Source organism: Leopardus geoffroyi, chromosome C2 (genome assembly GCF_018350155.1).
Source record: "Leopardus geoffroyi isolate Oge1 chromosome C2, O.geoffroyi_Oge1_pat1.0, whole genome shotgun sequence".
In the NCBI taxonomy this organism is placed as follows: Eukaryota; Metazoa; Chordata; class Mammalia; order Carnivora; family Felidae; genus Leopardus; species Leopardus geoffroyi.
The window spans coordinates 97217857-97239402 of record NC_059333.1 but is presented as its reverse complement, the minus strand read 5'-3'; the positions used below and the strand labels follow the sequence as shown (position 1 = coordinate 97239402).

General features: G+C 36.0%; 1 long non-coding RNA gene across 9 annotated transcripts in view; it reads left to right on the top strand.

The window, feature by feature from the left end:
• Positions 1-21546, top strand: part of LOC123611280 — a 211775-nt gene that overhangs the window by 183196 nt on the left and 7033 nt on the right. For 5 of the 9 annotated variants that reach the window (XR_006718529.1, XR_006718533.1, XR_006718532.1 and 2 more), the window contains 2 exons: positions 358-1075; positions 2523-2651. This is a non-coding gene — a long non-coding RNA (uncharacterized LOC123611280). Of the gene's footprint in view, positions 1-357; positions 1076-2522; positions 2652-4323; positions 4453-8870; positions 9799-10695; positions 10742-21546 lie in introns of those variants that run through there. The other 4 variants (XR_006718528.1, XR_006718534.1, XR_006718531.1 and 1 more) reach the window with 3 other exon arrangements.

Sequence of the window (21546 nt, the reverse complement as noted above, 5' to 3'; positions counted from 1 at the left end):
ATTTGCTTTAGACATCAGAGATCCCTGATGGACAACAAAGTTAACAAATTAAGATGTGAGAGCTTAGTCTTTCGAGTTAGCTGTAAATGGCCTAACTCTGTCATGTAAAAGATGTATAAACTATTAACTTCTGTAAGTTTCAGTTTCAACATATGTAGAATGGGGAAAATAATAACACCTTCCCTTAAAGATTATAATGAGGACTAAATAAGAAGATACATGTAAGTATTTAGCACTGAGGCATGTGGCATGGCAAAACTTGATAAATATTAATTATTTAGAGGTAGATAATTTTTTGAGCCTCTTAACTAATATTAATGTACAAAATTGTTCCCATGTCTTTCAACTTGTTTTTAGGCTCTGGCAAACATATTTCCCAGGAACAAATCTTATTAAGCTTTCTGAAGTTTAGAATTCTCGCCAACTACTCTGAGGTTTCTTAGGTCAGTAAGTATTGAATCAAACGTCTTGTAGTTTTTGTTTGTTTTGTTTTCAAGATCAGAGTAACAGATACAAGAGAGTAAAATATATTTATTCAAAGCCCATAAATTTCATCTTCTGTGTAGTTGCTTATCAAGGAAGATTTTGAGCAGACAGGAGACATCACTCTGGTGAAACAAATCTGTAAAGTGGGTACATTGTTGATCATCGGGAAGGATAGTCATGAGTATTGTCTATGCGGGAAGCTATAATTATGGTCTAGAATTTTTAAAATATAGACTGGGATAAAAATGGAAATGAATGAGCAAAAGATTATTTTGGAAGAATAATTGACTGTTTTAGGCAATTGATTTGGACATGAAGATGAGGAAAATTAAGGAATCAAAGATGGCTGTAAGTTCTGAGCCAGGGAGCCTGGAAGAATAATAGTATTATTGAAAGAAATGAATAAGTTGAGCAAAGCAATCTTTATGAATTCAATTTTATATATAATTAAAATAAAAGATAAAGTATAGTTGATTTTTTTTCTATGTGTTTTCAGTAGCAATTGTACAAGAACAAACAGAAGAAACATTGCATTGGATCTTCCTTTGTTACTTATTTTTGAAGATTTATGAGATCAGACAATAGAAGGGTATATATTGTGTAAAATTTCCTTATCTCCTTTTGGTTTTACCTTCTTTTTCTTCTCCCTGATTATGAGTTTTTCCTAATGTTGAATCTGTCCATGCATGCTGGACAAGTGTCATACACATGGAACCTGGCCAAATCCAACTCTAGAAGGGGGGTGGGGGACACAGAGAAAGAGAGAGGAGAGAGAGCTAGAGAAAGGAAGGGAGGGAGAGAGGGGGGAGAGAATATGGGTAATTGAAGGGTGAGTAAATTTCATCCCCTTCCCATTGATGAGTGGTAAGCACAGCCTTAAAGAAAGCTCAAGATAGGAAATGAGAATCTATTTTTTGCAGTCAAGCTTAGCTCTCACACACCTCTCTCAGGTCATCTCTCTGGACAGATGACAATTTTAGCATTTAAAGAAATGCATTTGCTTGGATTACATGGCCTCTAAATGTAAACCAAGTACTACTTCTTGATATTCAGCCACAAAAATATTAACCATCTCCAACCATGGAAGAGAAACAGGTTATACTGGACTTCCTAAAAGACAGTTCTATATTGTACTTTATGGATCATCTAAGGAAAATTTCCAAATATTATATTTCACTGACTTTAAAACTTAACTTCTTCTTAAGATGTTAAATGTATATATATATATATATATATATATATATATACACACACACACACACATATATATATATATACACACATATGTATATATATATATCATATCATATTCTCTCTCTTTTATTCCCTTTCTCCTTCTTTTCTTCCCCTGATTTCCTCATACCCACCTTTGTCATGCATTCCCAAGACTTCAACCATTAAGAGCTATATGCGGGGTGCCTGGGTGGCTCAGTCAGTTAAGCATATGAATCTTGATTTCAGCTCAAGTCATGATCTCACAGTTTGTGGGATCTAGACCCACGTAAGGCTCTGCACTGTCAGCATGGGAGGATTCTCTCTCTCCCTCTCTTTTTTCCCCTCCCCACCCTCTCAAAATACATGAAATAAACTTTAAAAAAAAAAAGAACCATGTGAATCACTTTCCATAGATACCCTTATTTACTTAAACAATTTGATTGAAAAACCATTCTTGCTAAATTTAGCTTGAATCTGAAGTTTGAAAACATAGTTTTAGGTGTTTAGGGTATTAGAGGGTTTTGGTGAAATCTTTGTAAGACTATAGCTCATCATAGCAAATAAATTTTATCTATTTGAAGATATTTTACATTTTAGTATGGATTTTTCTAGATGACTTATAGAGAATGGCATTTTATATATTCATTTATCTATATGGCTAAACTATTGTCGATACTCATCTCCATATAATTTTTTCTTGTTTTCTAATTCTTTGCTCTCATCTCCTTCTTTAGTCTTGGGGAAAAAAAAATGACCTAGAGCATGTCATTTATTACTTATTCTTAAAGACAACATAGCCTTTTGACACTTCTATTTTCTAGCGTGCCTTCCTGGATTTTATGGTTTGGATTGTGCTCACATCTGTGACTGCAAAAATGGAGCCAGTTGTGATGCAGTGAATGGACAGTGCATTTGCCCAGCAGGTTTCCATGGCAGCCAGTGTGAAAAAGGTATAGCCAGAGCATTTTTAGACATATGGGAATTCTGTGTGACCATGAGATCTTTCCAACTGAGGGCAAAAATACAAACTCCAATTGAAAACATGGAATAATCATCTAAACTTCCGACTTGGACATTAAAGAGACAAGAATTCATTCTATGCCAATATAGTTGTTCTTTCTGATTTTGCTTCTGATTGATCAAAATGTTTTGCCTCCTATAAATGAAATTGTTTAATATCTCAAAACATCACCAACGCTGTTAACTTTTTTTTTGATATTTTTATTTATTTTTGAGACAGAGAGAGACAGAGCATGAGCAGGGGAGGGGCAGAGAGAGAGGGTGACACAGAATCTGAAGCAGGCTCCAGGCTCCGAGCTATCAGCACAGAGCCTGACACGGGGCTTGAATTCATGGACTGTGAGATCATGACTTGAGCTGAAGTTGGACACTTAACCAACTGAGCCACCCAGGCACCCCAAAAGCTGTTAGCTTTTAGTGGACAAATGATCTCCCTCTGAATGCAAAATATTTCATTAAATGTTTTTAAAAGACTATATTGGGTTCAATGGAATTGAAATAAATATAAGGGTTTTATGAAAAAATATTGAGAGATGTGAATTGGGCTTTTATCACAAGAAAGTAGTGGCAGCCATGAACGTGGATGAATAGACGGAGGTGGGAATTTGGGCTACTCAGTTTGAAATAAAGTATTATAAAGTCCTAAAAGACTCTGATCAGCCTACTTCTAAACAATACCAAACTACATAGTTCTTAGTAAACAACTCTAAGTCCAATTTTACTCTCTATTATGTACAGTCTTGTGCATATCATTACAACAACCATGATAATAATACTATAATATATAATATATAATTTGACTTTATGTGAACCAAAATTATTGCCTCTTAAAAAGATTTATATATTAGTCTCATACCATATCCTCATTTGTCACTAGAGCCTTATATATAGTATTTCTTGTGCATCCTTTATTCATTTATTATTTAGTGATTCAATAATGTGCTCTTGTTATGTGCCTGATTCTGCATTAAAATGTGGGAATATAGTGGAAAACATAGAGCTAACAGTCTACTGAGGAGATACACAATAAATAGCTTTTTAAGGAAAAGTATTAAAATGCCCTTAGTTAGTGGACTCAGTCTCTTTCCTTAAATTCCTATCTTCAAAAAGCTTACCCACATTCTGACAGATATAAACCATTGTCGAAATATATAGATTTTAAGACCTGAATGTGAAATCGTGTATACAATGCAGCTTCTTTCTGAAAATTCCAAAACTTCCCTCCCTTCTTCTGACCAACAAATATCAGTTTACCATCCCATTTTGTTAGTTGGGACTTAATCTTGAGGAAATTGTATTTTTTTTAATTTTTTAATATGTATTTATTTTTGAGAGAGAGAGAGAGAGTCAGAGAGTGCGAGCAAGGCAGGGGCACCGAGAGAAAGGGAGACACAAAATCTGAAGCAGGCTCCCGGCTCCGAGCTGTCAGCACAGAGTTCGACATAGGGCTCAAACTCAGGGACCATGAGATCATGACCTAAGCTAAAGTCGGATGCTTAACCAACTGAGCCACCCAGGCACCCCGAGGAAATTGTATTTTAATCTCAATTTAAGTGCGTCAGTGAAAACTCAGAGGGTTAATTTTTCAGTATTCCTTGGTAGAGTGTTCACTTGGAATGTTTGGAGACAATTGCCATCAACTTTGTGACTGTGAATGAGAAAGTTCCTGCCACTCAGTAACTGGAAAATACTTCTACCCACCTGAGAAAACTGGAGCCACATGTGATGCTGGTATGAACCGAAGCATCTCATGATGTCCCTCTGATTCATGGTTCACATGGAGATATACAGACGTTTTCATACTAAAAACATTACTAAATTAGAGAACATTGCCCCACCACTGCTTGTCACCTTGCCTTAGTACAATTAACCAGAGTATATAGCTGTTACATCACAGGCACCCAAATCCAGCACCACAGCTGAGACAGGGCACATTGTCAGTACCTCAGAGTAATCCAGTTAAATACCCTCATCACAAAAGTTATTCAGAGAAATAACTAAAATTAAGGCAATTAAGGTACAATCCAAATAGTATTCTTGAGAACCGAGTTCCCACCTACTCATTGTAAATTGAGATGTATCCTTTATTTTCCATTCCACTCACAAGAATGACATGGAATGTAAAATCCTAAATCTTCAGGGAGTGTCTTAAGAAGAGGAGAAAGTAGATTGAATGGATCCTTGATACATCACTTGCTATTTAACTTGATGGATGTTTACTAGATGAAAAGATTTTATATATTTCACTATAGCCCTGAAGGACTGACCCTGCCACAAATTATGATCCAAAGTAGAGCATTTAATCTCAGAATTTACTTTCCTCCTTGCCAGAAAGAAGGGTTGAGGCTACATATTGCTAAGATCATTTCCAGCACTAATCTATGATTCTGTAACTTGGAATTTCAGTAATGCTGAGAAAACCATAGTAACAGGCTATAGGAGAGTACTTTTTTTTTTTTTAATTTTTTTTTCAACGTTTATTTATTTTTGGGACAGAGAGAGACAGAGCATGAACGGGGGAGGGGCAGAGAGAGAGGGAGACACAGAATCGGAAACAGGCTCCAGGCTCTGAGCCATCAGCCCAGAGCCTGATGCGGGGCTCAAACTCACAGACAGCGAGATCATGACCTGGCTGAAGTCGGACGCTTAACCGACTGCGCCACCCAGGCGCCCCTATAGGAGAGTACTTCTTACGCAGTGTCATCTCCCCCACTCCACTTTGCTTCTAAGAAATAGTGGGGGAGGAAAAAGCTACTTTTTGGAATGCCTTGCCCCATCTTAAACACTTTGCATGCATTCGTTTAATTCTTACCACCACTCTATGAGGTTGTTGCTATGGTTATTCCTATTTGACAGATGAAGAAATGGAAGCACAGAAAGGTAGTAAGTGGCAGAACCAAGATTTGAACCCAGGCAGACTGTTTTCAGACTTTGGGTAATACTATTAGTGGTCAATACTATATGTGTGAGTATCTGTAAACAAGCCAGAATAAGGAACCTCCAGTAGCTCATCAAGAGTGTTATATCCTTTCCTCTACTTTTTTCTTCCCTTTCTATAGACTTTGAGACCAAGGTAAAGGGGTTATGAATACTGACTTGGAACCTTATGGGTTCTTCCAACTCAGGCACTTGTTGATACGGGCATTGCTTTCTTGCAAAGCTGCTTCATTTAAATGTCTAATCCTTGTGTTCTGCTGCACTGCAGGCTTGTGAATTGAGCCACTGTCTATTTGTCCATCCAGCACATGATAGTCTGTAGCAAATTTTTGTTGAAGGAATTCTGGCTTCTCTTCTCTGCATTCTTCACGGGGTCATGGTAGACAAAAGTCCTGGAACCTTGTCATATCTAAACTAAATATGTCAGGATAAACATTTACATAACATCTTGGTGAAGCCACAGCATGCATGTCACCAATGAAATGCTCAGGAAAGGCAGAATGCTTGTAGCATTTGTGGTTTGATCTAAATATCGAGAAAAACCACTAGTGTTTATTGAATGCATACTATGTGCCAGACATTTTAATTTATGCTAGGTGCCTTTGCAATCATAGGAATTGCTTTTGGTTCTCTATCCGCGTTGTCTAACATGCCTTGTCCATTAACCATAGGTGGCTATTTAATTTAAATTTGGTTTGATTTAAAATTCACCTCAGTCGCACATTACATTTCAAGTGCTCAAGCGGTTACGGTATTTGATAACGCAGTATAGAACATTTTTGTCTTTGCAGAAAGTTCTATGGGACAGCACTCAGAAGTGGCTTAATGCTAGCCACTAAACCAAGAGAGCTGATGGAGAGGCTGGAAATTAAAGCCTCACTCTATGGACTTTCCACGGACAAAATTCCTGTATCACATAGGCTCTTTCATCCACAAGTAATTACCACGTGACAGTGGATCATGTGTACTAATGTGTCCATTCTCAGTGGGCACTTCAAGGCCCCTCTTGTCACAAGCTCTTTGGGATACCCACAGCCTACACAGATGTACTACAGGGTCTTTTATTTGCATTTTTATTTTCAATTAGGCACAGTTCATCTGTGATATTAACTGTGAGCAGCTGTGTCTATGCAGGCACTATAAAGATAAAAGACCTCATTTTAATTTGAACTCTGGTAAAAGACCCATTAAACAGCCATAATGTTAATTCATAAAAGAATGTAGCAGCTTTTTATTGGATTATTTCCCCACCCTCTTGGTAAATTAACATTTGCAGACATTCAAACAGATGTCTTAAATACACATCGTTATTAACATGAAAATGTGGTATTTTTATAAATTAAAATCAGATTCTGAACTGCTCAGGAGAGATCCTGATTCATAACTCCTTTACAAACAAGAACACTTAGGTCTTACCACCAAACTTCCTCCCACACACTGGGCAGAGGTGAATGCGTTAGTTTGATTTTGAAATGACAGAATTCTTTTTTAACTTCATAAAGTTTGGAGTTTTAAAGAAGAGATTCATTTCAGAGCAGCATTTACATCACCTCCAAAACTCCTTTACCTACCTGTTGTACCTTCCTTTAGGAAAGAGTTGAATTACTCTATCAAAGCGATTAATTACAAAATTGATTTCTCAGTCTCCATTTATACCATATTTAAAATCTAAGTAGTTAATTACTTAAGGCAAGAGCTCTAAAGCACCTCTTAAGCAATCTTCATTGTCCAAAAGAAAAAAAAATCCAACTGCTCGTGGTAAATTTAGGTTGAATCTCCAACCCAGCAAAGAGAATTTTGAGGTACTAAAGAAATGTTTAACAAAATTTTGCCTACAGACTCAAGACTTGCTCTAGTATCTATTTATCTGCCATCTGTCTATCATCTATCATCTATCTATCCACACACAATTATATATATGTTATATATTTTTATTACGTATGTTATATATTTTTTTATCTATGTTTTATATTTTTATTATATATATATGTATATATTTTTTTTTTCCTAAATTTTCCACTTTCCAGTGTTCTAATTTCTTATTTGGTCTTTCTTCTATATGTATGCTTGATACTTGTCCTTCTACATAATAGTGGAGAATGACCAAGGAGCAACAGATGAGAACTTAGAAATCCAGCTCCGCCATTCACCTGGGATATAACATGTACGAAGATTTCTTAAGCCACAGCGAACCTTGGTTTATCTCTTTCCAGAATGAGAGGGCTTACCTCACTGCCTTGCCTACCTCACAAGTGTTTGTTAGAACCAAATGAAATAATGTATTAGGAACCCATTTTGTAAACTGCATAGAGCGAGGTGACTGTTATTACTACAAGTTAAATTTCTCGGATCCTTAAATATTGGTAAATTTATTTAATTCCTAGTCTTGCCAGTGTGACTAGAAAGTATGAATCGATTTTCTGTTTCCATGGGCTGGACTGGGCTGGACTTTCTCCCTAACCTCACGGTCCTTCAGAGACAGAACCTGTTAATTCTCTGCTAATTCTCTTCTCGACTAATACCAAACACCCAGACTGGGGTGTGATATTTGAAGGACCCCTTTTAGTCCATCTTTAGTTATTTTAATAAAACGTTAACTCTTTTTATCCCTTCCTTTTATTCTTCCACCAGTTGTAATCACAACGCAATTCAATTTAAACATAGTTATATCCTTTTAGTACATATAGCAGGATTTCACAGAGGTAGGTATACAGGCCCTTTTGATATATTTTAAGAGATTAAAGAGTTGAATTTAAAAGCATTTCATTTTCAACAACATAAGCTCAAATGATTGTGTTTCAACCTAAAGACAAATTTCACATATTGCGTATTCTGAGCGAGTGTTGCCTTGTTCTGACCTCAAGACAACTAATCCATTTTCCCTGGGTCCCTCAGAATGCCACTGTTGTAAGCTCTATTGAACAACCTAATTCTGAGAAGGTACTTTAAAAATGTAAGCTGCTGTCCTGCCTTCTCCTCTTTTCAGTTTTGTCACTAACTTCCTTGACACCCCCAGCTTCCTCCTGTTTTCCATTAAAGTCCTTACTTTTGTTATATAACATTCTAGCATGGGAAAAAGATACCACATGGTTAACCAGAATTCTTTACAAGTCTATCATTATCCTATTCGTTTCCAAGAAATAGTAGTAAAAAGACTGTGTGATAAAAAAGCATATTTGAATTGCCCTTATTTTTATTTTTCCGCCTCACAGAATGCAGGTCAGGCCAGTATGGATCGAACTGTGCTCTGAAGCGTCAGTGTATCCACAGAGCTCGCTGTAACTCTCATGTTGGAAGCTGCACTTGCCCCTCAAAGAGAATGGGTCCAACGTGTGAGGAAAATGATTTGGGCGAGCCTCAATAACCAACTACTAGCAGCTTTTCTGTGGGCGAATAGAATGTTGCCAGGGTTCACCCATGGTTCATCATCCTAACTTTGGCAGAGAAATGTACTTACTCAACAACTATCTTCGGCCCAGCTTCGCCTGTTGTGAGGTGAAAAACAGGCCGTTTCAACTTTATGGCTTCCAAAGACAAGTTCCATTCTCTAAGCTACCCTTCCCAACTGCTTTTTGCTGAAGAACATGCCCAAGAAAAAGAATGTTTTTTCAAGATCCCAATCATAGTAACATTTTGGACTAATAAATAAAACTCTTTTTTTTTTTATATATGCACAGGCGGTATTTAAATTTGGAATGAAGAACTGCTTCTCAGTTCAGGTTGGACTGCACTGAAATATTCACACCTATTCACCGAAGACCTCAGTGGCTATTAAGTAGCTGGATCCTCTTTAGAAATGTCTAGAATTTCATCTATTTATTCTCAGTATCCTGCTTCACAGTTCAGTCTGCTTCAGATTGTTAATGTATTGTATTTCAAACATGACTTTTGGTGTGGGAGACCATTAAGACGAAGCCACATAAAAATCAGTGTAAAAGTATGATGTGCACACTTATAATGAATCATCAAAATGTTTAGTGGTGTTCTCCCCATCGATGGTCAGCCTACAGGAAAAAAGTCAGTGAGCAAGGCAAGTTCTTAGCCAGCCCTCGGAGACAGATTTCCCATAGAGAAGGGCCTGCTGGGAATTAGGCTTTTAATCCACATTGGTATTCTTCACCCAAATTGCTCATCAACCAGGTAGGTTCCACGGCTGACTATTTGTAAGCACATACCCTCTGATAAGCCCAAGAAAGATCTAACGTTAAATATGATTGTATTTCTTCTTCTCAAGTAGTTTATGAACTACTAAATCTAAAATGTCAGACTACTGGTTAATTCACATTAGAAACAATAATTTTCTTGATTGGAAGTGTTTTTCTCATGTTATCTCTATATGATTGGGATAAAAAGAGAAAAAAAAATCAGACTAGATATTTGACTTAAATATAATGTCTAGAGTAGCTTGTGAATCAAAACTGATTTAGGATAGAATTTACTGAAGGATTTATTAAAAATACTTGGTGTTATCAATTCAGTATGGTTTCTGATGTTTACTTACATTTCTTATATCTCAGCACATTTAACAAATCTATAGCATACATATAATAGGCCAAACTTAATGTTTTCAAATGCTATCAAGGACTTGATAAGTAACACTTTAAGAGATTATTCTTTTTTTAATTTTTTTTAACATTTATTTATTTTTGAGAGTGAGAAAGACAAAGCATGAGCGGGGGAGGGGCAGAGAGAGAGGGAGACACAGAATTCGAAGCAGGCTCCAGGCTCTGAGCCATCAGCAAAGAGCCTGACACAGGGCTTGAACCTGGGAACACCGACATCATGACCTGAGCTGAAGTCGGATGCCCAACCGACTGAGCCACCCAGGCGCCCCTTAAGAGATTATTCTTAAATTTGGCTTAGTCTTAATAGAGTCATGATGACCTTATCTTTTTTTTCCCTCAAACTACAGTATTTGGAATTAAAGTTTTATGTTTATATTTAATTTCATTTAAACTATTTTTATCAACTCAGTTGAAAACTATGAGCATTCTGAGTACTTGCTCATTTTCTTTACCTTTTTTTTTTTTTTTTAAGTGTCTCTTGGCTATACCTATCTGACCTGCAAAGAGAATAAGATATATAAAAACAACATTCTCTTTTGGGCTGCCATCCACCGCTGGACTCCCTTCATTTCAAGACTTAAAAAAACAGTGACTACAGAGAAAAGAAGCAAGAAACCAGATTTCTCTTCCTTACTAGAGATGTTATCTCCTAATAAGACAGGCAAGAAACTCTAGATTTGGCAGGGTAAAAAAGAGTAAGACTTCTTTTGGTTGAATTTGTTTCCTTACGTACTGCTTAACTTTTTATAAATGTGAAACCATGTGTGTAAAATGCTAAACACAGTTCTTGGCAAATGTCAGGCGGTCCATATATTATCTTCTTTCACCTCCTTTTCCACCCCAAGCTCTAAAACAAATTTTGAGAGTGGGCAAAGTCAAAGCATGTGCTTGTACTTGCACAGTCACGTGACCCATTAAACAAATTGAGTTTCACTTTCCTTCTTAGACCAGTCAACAGGAAATAATGCAAGCGGCTGTTGCCCCATTTCTTTACAAAAAGAAATTGTAGGTTGTCTTTCATATCAAAAAAGAAAACAGAGACATGTTTAAAGTCTGGAATATTTTCATCTTTCTTAAGTCATCTTGAATAATGTTGATTTAGGTGGTACCCTGCAAAAGTTAGTAGTCATATGGTAGGTCATCCCTCTGAAAAATAGTCCAGTCCTTCTGCTTGAGAACACTAGTAGGTATCTGAAAATCATTTCAAGCAATACCATTTCATTCACGGACCAATATACCATGAATGATAATCTTAAATAATTGAATAACCAGAAAACTCGAAAATGGAATTTTCTTGCAAACTCATACAACAGAGTTTAAAAATTCATTTTTTAATAACTGCCATTTTAGAATGCTTCAAATTAAGAAAATAATATATAATGACCTACATTTTTGAACACATAAAGTATATTTTTTTATATTTATAAGGATTTAACTGAGCTTTCCACATGTAAACAGTTATTCTGGTACAGTGAAGGGTGATTTGGCTTCTAAGAAATAACTTGCACAAAATTACAAGGAGTTCAACTATTGTTTAATGTTTATTTATTTTTGAAGGAGGGAGAGACAGAGTGTGAGTGGGGGCGGGGGCAGAGAGAGAGGGAGACACAGAATCTGAAACAGGCTCCAGGCTCTGAGTTGTCAGAACAGAGCCGGAATCGGGGGCTCGAACCCACATGAGATCATGACCGGAGCTGAAGTCGGAGGCTCAACGGACTGAGCCACCCAGGCACCCCAAGAGTTCAACTGTTGTTTAAAATGAAGCATGATTGGGACACGCGCATGGCTCAGTCGGTTAAGTGTTTGACTCTTGGTTTCAGCTCAGGTCATGATCCCATGGTTTGTGGGTTCCAGTCCCGCATCAGGCCTATGCTGACTGCGTGGAGCCTGCGTGGGGTTCTCGCTCTCCTTGTCTCTCTGCCCCTCCCCCCTCTCAAAATAAATAAATAAACTTAACAAGATAAAATGAAGCATGATTTAGTAGGCATGTCCTCCTCACACTAAAGTCCAACACTGAATTAGAATCATTGTCATGAGGAAGAAATAATTTATATTACTCTTCTTATTTCTCCTCCGTATAGAATCTGCCCTTGGAATTTAGAAATTCTGACCCCAGAAAGAAACTCATCTACCCATTATACCCGTTTACAAAAGTGCCTATGCTGAGATAGTTCAGGCTCTTTCACTTGAAATACAAGATCAGAGTGGGGATTATTATGCTTTTCTGCAATAATATAGCTCAAGTTTAAAGAAAAGTGAGCAGATGTATGGAAGTGTGCTGGCTAATTTGGACTTTCAATCTAACATGCCTGGGATATACCATTTCAGTTTAACACCTAACTTTCCCCCTGCTTTTTCTAACTTCTACACTCATTTATTGAGTTTTCCAGATGAGACAGCTATTTGACACAGGTTAAATTATTTTTAGAGAACTTGGAAATCATTCCAAGAGTTAGTGGCAAGAATGGCATTTCCTTTGTTAGAAATAGCAAAGAAGGTTTGGCTTCTCCTGGGCCTCTTTCACCTTGGTTTCTCCAGGACCTGGTAATACAGATGTAGCAAGAATTTAAAAAAGCATTTTGATGAAGTGAACAAATAATAGCAACTGTCTACACTCCAGGAGTTATGTATGCAATTCAGTTGAAATAACTTTTCATGTTTCTATAATAGAAAAAAAGTCAAAGTAGCTGAGCTTTTCAAATACATTTCAAAGTGATTCCAAAGTTTTGACCGTTTTAGCTAATCATGTGATACTATGTTCTATTTTTCCTGCTTATATTTTATTTGTTCTAAATAAAAGACATAAAATCCCGTAATTAAGGTTCAGGAAATATATTTCAAAGCAGTAGATACCTCTTTTTTATATTCTCCAAATTCATACTCTTTCATCTCTAAATCTTCTGTCAGGATTGTATGAAACACCAGTTCATCATTCTTCACTTCAATGTTTGTGTGCAAATAGCTCAAATTTCAAAGAATATTAATTAATTTAATGTGTATTTATTTTTGAGAGAGAGAGAGAGAGAGAGAAGGGAAGGGGCAGAGAGAGAGGGAGACCGAATCCCAAGCAGGCTCCATGCCATTAACACAGAGCCCAATGCAGGGCTCGAACCCACAAACCGTGAGATCATGACCTGAGCCAAAACTAAGAGTCAGACACTTAATGGACTGAGCCACCCAGGTGCACCAGTATATTAATTAATTTAAATAATGAATATTAACATTTTAATTAATATTCTTCCACTGGATATCTTAAAAATGTAGAGAAAGTTTAATCAGAATGCCTCGACTTAAAAAGGACATAAAGATATTGCCCAGCTTTCATGAGACAAATTCTCAATAGCCCATTAGGCAAAAAGATTCATGTAAAGATTTGAATATTAAGTGCTTAAGTGTTGACAATATTGGTCTCTTGAAATGTAGAGTATTGGTTTGTGAATAAAATTCCATATGTAGGATTTGGATGGATATAGTAGCAAATGATTAACACGAATAATGAAGTTGTGACTTATTAGTTATCTAAATGCTCAACTGGTGATATTTTGAATCATTTACTAACTGAGAAGTACTTTCATTAGTGTCAGTTTTTAAACATTGCCTAAAAAGCAACTTTCTGTGTTTTAACTCTACCTTGAACTTCCTAACTCACTCAAAAGAATTTATTAAGTGTCTGCAACACTAGATACTGTTAGAGGCATGAAAAAACCAGTAGGGAACGAGATGGATGTGGTCCCTGCCTTCATAAACTTACAGTCTAGTAGGTGACATTAGCCAAAGAGACCAATGTTTTTCAACATTCTTAGCTCTGCAATGAGTTTTATAGTTCATCAATCCTTTTATGGTTCACTAATCCTTCTCTAAGTCTATTTCTCACAAATTTGTTAATTCTCCTTTATTAATACACGCTTTGATAAGTCAGATGTATTCCACCTAACCTTAAAATCCACACAGCAGATTTTACTCTTAATGCCACTACAGGAAATGAAATATTTTTTTTAAAAAACTTGTGAAATGCCATTTTACATTTTTAGAACACTGTATTATTTTTTGCCATGCAAAATGGAAGCCTCCTTTCAAATCTGTTAGTGCAACTGTAACACCACGGGGATTTAGGGAGTGGAAGCACAAGGAAGAAAAAGAGTATTTCCCTTATTCTGACAACTGTCGTATAGTTCACCATCCACCACCGTCTTCTCTTTTGGCCAGGACAGTGTTTCCTGGTGATAGAGGAGGGTTTTTAGGTGGTTTTTCTTTTAAGAATCTGCTTTTATTACAAGGCGAGTCATTCTCTCAAGCATTAAAAAATATCTTGCTTTTTAATACTGCCTTAAAACAAGATTAAATTATTCATTTATTTTTTAAATTGTTGCAAAATACACACGATATGAAATTTACCATCACCGTTTTTCAGTATCCAGGTCAGTGTCATTAAGTACATTCGCGCTGTTTTGCTCTAATCATTAAGGATTATTTCTTTTAATGTCAGAAGAATTACCTGATGCCATTTGAGTAACAGGTACAGTCCCCAGTACCACAGCTATGGTATAGAGGCTCCCAAGGCCCTGGGGCCTTAATGCAGCATTTCCCAGCGAGGATCCCATGGAATGCAAATTCATAGTACTTAGGAAGGAGAAAAGAGGGAAGAGAGAGAATTCCTTGGGTCTTAGAGTAAAAAGCAACACCAGGGGCGCCTGGGTGGCGCAGTCGGTTAAGCGTCCGACTTCAGCCAGGTCACGATCTCGCGGTCCGTGAGTTCGAGCCCCGTGTCAGGCTCTGGGCTGATGGCTCAGAGCCTGGAGCCTGTTTCCGATTCTGTGTCTCCCTCTCTCTCTGCCCCTCCCCCGTTCATGCTCTGTCTCTCTCTGTCCCAAAAATAAACAAACGTTGAAAAAAAAAATTAAAAAAAAAAAAAAACAACACCAACAACGAGGAAATTCTGTGCTAAACAAATAAATAGCAGACTGCACTGCCATACTTATTAAGAACTCTAATATTCAATTGTGATTTGTGAATTTTCAGTAGGAAGACATAGTATGCAAAAAATTCCAAATTGTTTAACTAGGAGTCCCTTTTTTCAGGGGTGTTTTGAAAAACTAGTATCCCAAGGAACACCTTTGGTAAAAAATGGGAATAAATACATAATTGAGTGATCCCTCGGAAACATCCATGATCTGATACCATGATCACACATTTTTATGGTGTTTCTAGTAATTGCCTGAGAGAATTCTGAGCAAGGCCTGTATTGCTTTATAGTTTCTCATGGATTTGCTATGAGCCAGTATTTCTCGAATGGAACTTGGGAAATGCAAAGTAAAATGTTGATAAAGCCCTTTTGAAGAGTTCTGCCTTTCTTGCTTATCTGATTAATATGTGAAATTGAGTCACTTTTAAACATTAAGGACAATTAGGAAGAGGTGAAATAAATTGTATTCTTTTTAAATGAAATATTATAAAACTTTTATAGGAATATGTATTAGAAAATAAAAGACCAAAGTTTTACTAACATCTGGGCATTTTATAGTAGTTTTACATACCATATCTTGAATAACCCCTGGGGATTATTTAAATGATTTAAAAATTCCAAAGAGAATGTTTAGTAGCATACTGGAATGAATATAATTCCTTTTTGAGAATCACTAAATGGTTACATAAGTCCTCGTCATATCATAATTGAAGTGTATAAATTCTAATACTACAGTTATTATGATCTAAGTATTATTTGCTAATGATCCTTATATCATTTATTAAGTGCTTAACATAAATTAGCCCCAGCTCTACGTGCACACACACACACACACACACACACACACACAGGCCTATTTATGTTTTTGGTAAAAGGTTGTGGGGAATTTCCTTTTGAATTATATATTTAAGACAGTTTTGGTTACAACTCTTTAAAATTCCACGTTATTACAAACGAATGTACAGTGTGGCATTCAGAAAAACCATCTTTCTCTCTAACAAAAGCCTCCAGTGCTACATGACTTTGATATATATATTTACATTTTAAATTAATAAATAGTGATACGAATCAGTTCACATAGGATCAGGCAAAAAATAACCTTCTATTCATAATTTGAGATATTATAACCTAGCTATATTACATGTCAGAAAACCAAGCAAAACAAGGGGGCAACACTTAAACAGAGTATAGAATCTTGCATTACTTGGAATCACAGAAGCACAAAATTGGAAAATACCTTAAAGCCCCTCTAGTCTTTAAGTTTTATAGACAAGGAAACTGAGGCTCAGAGAATTCGGTCCCACAGTGAATACATCACAGAACCAAGACTCTCTTGTCCTATATCCTTCGTGTTTCGCTTTTTGGTTGTTACCTTTTCTGAGACACGTGAGAAATTCCTTTAGCTAGAAGGGTCAGTGAACTTTGCTTTACAGAAATCCCTTTGAATTCTAGCTGTAATACCATAGAACTTTCAAACTTGCAGTGCCCCCCTTTTTTTGGATATTCACACTGATTCTGGAAGCAGTAGTTAGATATAAATATAAGGAATGGAAGCCAATAACAGGTCCATGGTCCTGGTGATTTCACAGTGTTCCAAGAAAAATAATCTGAATTTTAAAATGTAAAGGTTTTTACATCTTCTTTACCATATATTATCCAAATTTGTTTTGAAAGACTGTTTAGCCTACATATTTTAACAATATTTTATTTTGCCATTGCTATCACTTTCTATAATGAATAATAAGCACAATTCCTATATTTAAGCCACATATACATGAATTCTTCATTTAAGTTTATCATATAAGTGCCAAAGAAACCTCTAAAAAGTATTTTTGGTTGCTACACCACTTGTAACCATAAGGAAAAGTTGCATTAATGTGTTTTTCCCCCGTTAGTGTGAAAGCACTTGGGATTAAAAACCCCAGAGATATTGGGGTGCCTGGGTGGTTCAGTTAAGCATCTGACTTTGGCTCAGGTCATGATCTCGTGGTCCATGAGTTCAAGCTCCGCGTTGAGCTCTGTGCTGACAGCTCAGAGCCTGGATCCTGCTTTGGAGTCTGTGTCTCCCTTTCTCTATCTGCCCTCCCCCGTTCATGCTCTGTCTCTCTCTGTCTCAAAAATAAATAAACGTTAAAAAAAAAAAAAACCCAGAGATATCAATGCATCAATTCTATATACATTTAATTAACCAAGTGTACTGTCTGATACTCAAGAATTCAAAGAAATTTAGAATATACATATACATATGCATATATATACATATATACGCATATATATATATATACATATATACGCATATATATATATATATATATACACATATACTTCTAAGGCAATGCTTATCAACATTGATCAGGAAGCAGAACAAGTGAATATCATGGTACTCAAAATGGTATATGGATTAGTGGAATATTCAATCATACTACATGAGCTGGAATCAGAACTATTTAGAAAACTATAACTTCTATTATAGGTATATAAAACAGAAATCTTAAACATGGGAATATATGACACCAAAAATATATTAACTATTCTATTAGGCACAATCACCTTTCTCAGAAATTCCATCAATACATATTTTATGATACTTGGACATTCATTTTGTCAGACTCAACAATTCTTGGACATCAGTTTTTTAAAAGAGAACTGTTATTGATCAAAATGTTAAAGAAAATCCAATCAAATGTGAACTTGGTAAATGACTGGCCATATTCAACTAAACAGTGGAACCCTTCTCCACATTTTCAGCACACCATTGTAGAGTTTGAGAACTGTTGTCTCAAAGTCTATATTATAGTTTACTGATCAATTATTTAAATAATAGGTAAATACAGTGACTGTATTTCAGTCTATAAATGTATAATTTTTAAAAATAGAGAACTTAAAACTTTATTCAATAATGTACTTTTTAAAACAAACTTGGGTATATAAAAATCATGCCTCTTTTAAATAAATACTTTATGATATTTTTGTGATACTGTATGTTAAGAGTCACAAGCATCTTCGGGTGCCTGGGTGGCTCAGTGGGTTGGGTCCAGATCTTGACTTCAGGTCAGGTCATGATCTCACAGCTAGTCAGTTCAAGCCCCGCGTCAAGTTCTGCACTGACAGTGTGGAGCCTACTTGGGATTCTCTCTCTCCCTCTTTCTCTGCTCCTTCCCTGCTCATGTGCGCGGCGCGCACGCGCACGCGCTCTCTCTCTCAGAATGGGTAAATAAACTTTACAAAAAAAAAAAGAGTCATAAGCATAACTGAAATATGCCTTTTGGAATGAATTGTTTATACTTGAGAAATCAATAGCTAGTTATTAAAAAAAAAAAAGGTTAGATAAGTCTGATATTTGTTGGCTCCCCATCATTTGATTTGACAATGTCAGTTGTCAGTTCACTGGAAGGTATGATGTCTTTTCCACTCTGATTATTTGAAAGTATTTGTTGTGACAAATTAATCTTTTTGAAAGACTTTTCCTTTCCCCTTTATCTCCTTGGTCTAGTCTTGCATTTATAGGTATTTTTCTCTTGGATATTTTATCCTGATTTCTTTTTTTTTTTTTTCTTTCTCTGTAAACAATAGTATGTTATCTTTCCTAACTCACAGGGTTGGTGCCAAGTTATTTATTCATGAGGGAATATTTCCTAGACATTAAAGTATTGTGTGTATGTTATTATCCTTTTTATCATTATTTAATCAAGCAAAATGCAGTGAGTCAACTGGCTCAGTGTATAGATAAAGTAGTCTTAACAGATTTTTTTTCTCAAACATCTGATTGTGTTTATCTTTGGGTGATGATAATAATTACATAATTAGCTAGTGACATTTATCAAGTTCTTAATATATACCAGACACTATAATAAGCATTTTTCAAACAATTTAATTAATTGTCACAATAATTATTTGGTAGATATGGGCCTGTATCTGAGTTTTCTTTTTATCGGTTGAGAAAGTTAATACCAAAAAGAATCAGATAACTTATACAGGTCCTATGGCTCTTAAGTGGGACAGAGCTCAGGTTTGCCTGATTCTGGGAGCCAAGCTCTGGACTATATTATGCATGCAATTTTGAAACACTACCATATAAGGTGAAAATCTATAGCTGGAAATGTTGGAAGGTAATAGAAATTTGGTGAATCCAAATAAGAGTGTGTTCATACTACAGATGCTGATTCAGACACATGGATTTAGTCACATTTTCAACCACCGTTATTTTGCTGTATGAAAAATGCATTTGTATACTCTTTTGGAAGATGTATATGAGAAATTAATAAATAAATGGTATCTCCGGGTGGTTTTGACTTTATACAAAAAACATTCACAGTAATTTCAGCTGCACCTTGTTCTGTCCCAATTCCCAACCAGATTCTTAAAAACCAGAATAAAAAAAAAAAAATCTTTGGGTATTCTAAGATATTGCATGCTTTGGTTCTTCACTTACAACAGTATTTCCAGCTAACTTTTGTCCCTACTTATTTGTCCACTTAACATCAGGCTTTTGTTATGGTCATTCTTTGCTGGGGCAAAGACATCAGGTTTTCTTTTCACATTTTTAGGTACATAATACTCTGTTTCTCAGGACTCACAGGGATAGAGCTTACATTCTTCATTTAAAAACTTTTGACAATGACTCTTTGCACCAAGAAATCCATCATCTATACCATCCCCTTCCTACTTAAGTTTCTACATCCATTCCACCACGTGCCCTCGAGCCACAATGAAGAATTGCTTTACCTCTGAACTCACCATACCCCCATACCATTCTGGCTGCTCAGAATGCTCTTTATCCTCTGCATGGTGAATTATTCATCCTTAAAAGATCATTCAAAGAGTCTTACCTAATCCTCCACCCCCACCCAAAAGCATACAGAAGTTTTCTTTTCAAACTTCTACAGCACAGAAGCTGGCACATAATAGGAGAGAAACAATGATTTATGGAATTGTCAACAGCATTAAAAATGAATTAGAGACTGATCTACCTGTCAGGAGGCCTCTTCTCTCTTAGAAAATTTAGAGCTCCTTGTTTAAATTTCAAACACTCATTTCCCTTGTGGCTATTATTGGCTTGGACCAGCAATAGCCAAATGAACATATGTGGACAGTAGATGCCAAATAATGTGATTTTATTGAAATATGCATGTGGCTTTTTTGTTGGCGGGAGAGTATACTGCTATCCCACCATATATACTTAGTTTAAAAAATGCAGCATAAGGAAAAAAACAGATCCCATCTGCCAGGCAAAATAGCTATAAAGTGGAGAAATCAGGTTTTTAATGAATCCATTGAGAGTGACTTGAGTTATTTTTTAATGTAAGAGCAAATAAACTCTTGAGCAGAGCTGCATAGCCATGTAGTATTCTTTTAATTTATAGCTAGGCCAAGTCCAAATCCTGGTTTTAGCTAAATTAGAATGTTCCCAGAAGAGAGAATGATTAGACAATACAAGCAGGCTTATATTGGCCTCCTAAAATTTGGCTCACAGTCTAAAGGGACTAGAATTCCATTCTCAATTCAAGACATGTAAACACTTCTCTACATATTCATGAGACTCACTGCACAAGTTGGCTGGATTTTTCTGTTTTCTTTAGCGCATATCCACAAAAACAAGAGTGTTGCTCTCCCATATTCCAGTCTGAAGGAGTGTGGGATAAGGGCAAACACCTGTTCTTTCTTCTTTCTTGGCCAGTATTTTCTGTCTCCATTTTTGGACTTCCATTGTGACCAATGCTTTTTTTCCCCCCTTTTTTACTCATGGGATTATTTGAAATATAATTCATTCATAGGATTTTAATGGTTAACAAAGAAAGATCCTCTATTGATAAAAATTAATTATGAGGTACATCATGTGAAGACCAAGACATCATAAACAATCAGAGGTTTTGGGGGCTTGTCACTATTAAGATGTATTCTTTTCCTTAATATTTCACAGCATTCTCCTTCACAGCAGGATGGAGAACTCTGCAGAAACATGACTTTGAATCTCACATGAGTCCTGTACCAATTGAGTATCTTGGATAGGGGTTTAATATGTCTACCCCAGGAAGTAATAGCTTTGTGATCCAAGCAATACTTACTCCTTTGTTTATTTATTTATTTATTTACTTATTTAGTTATTCCTTCATTCATCCATTCATTTAATCCTATTAATGAATTTGTTTATTTTTTTCAAGTTTTTATTTAAATTCTAGTTAGTTAACATATGGTGTAGTATTGGTTTCAGGAGCAGAATTTAGTGATTCATCACTTACATATAACACCCAGTACTCATCCCAACAAGTGCCCTCCTTAATATCCATCAGCTATTTAGCCTATCCCTTATCTGAATAGAGAGGGACAAAGTTCTTCACTCAAAGTTACAAGGAGATCAAA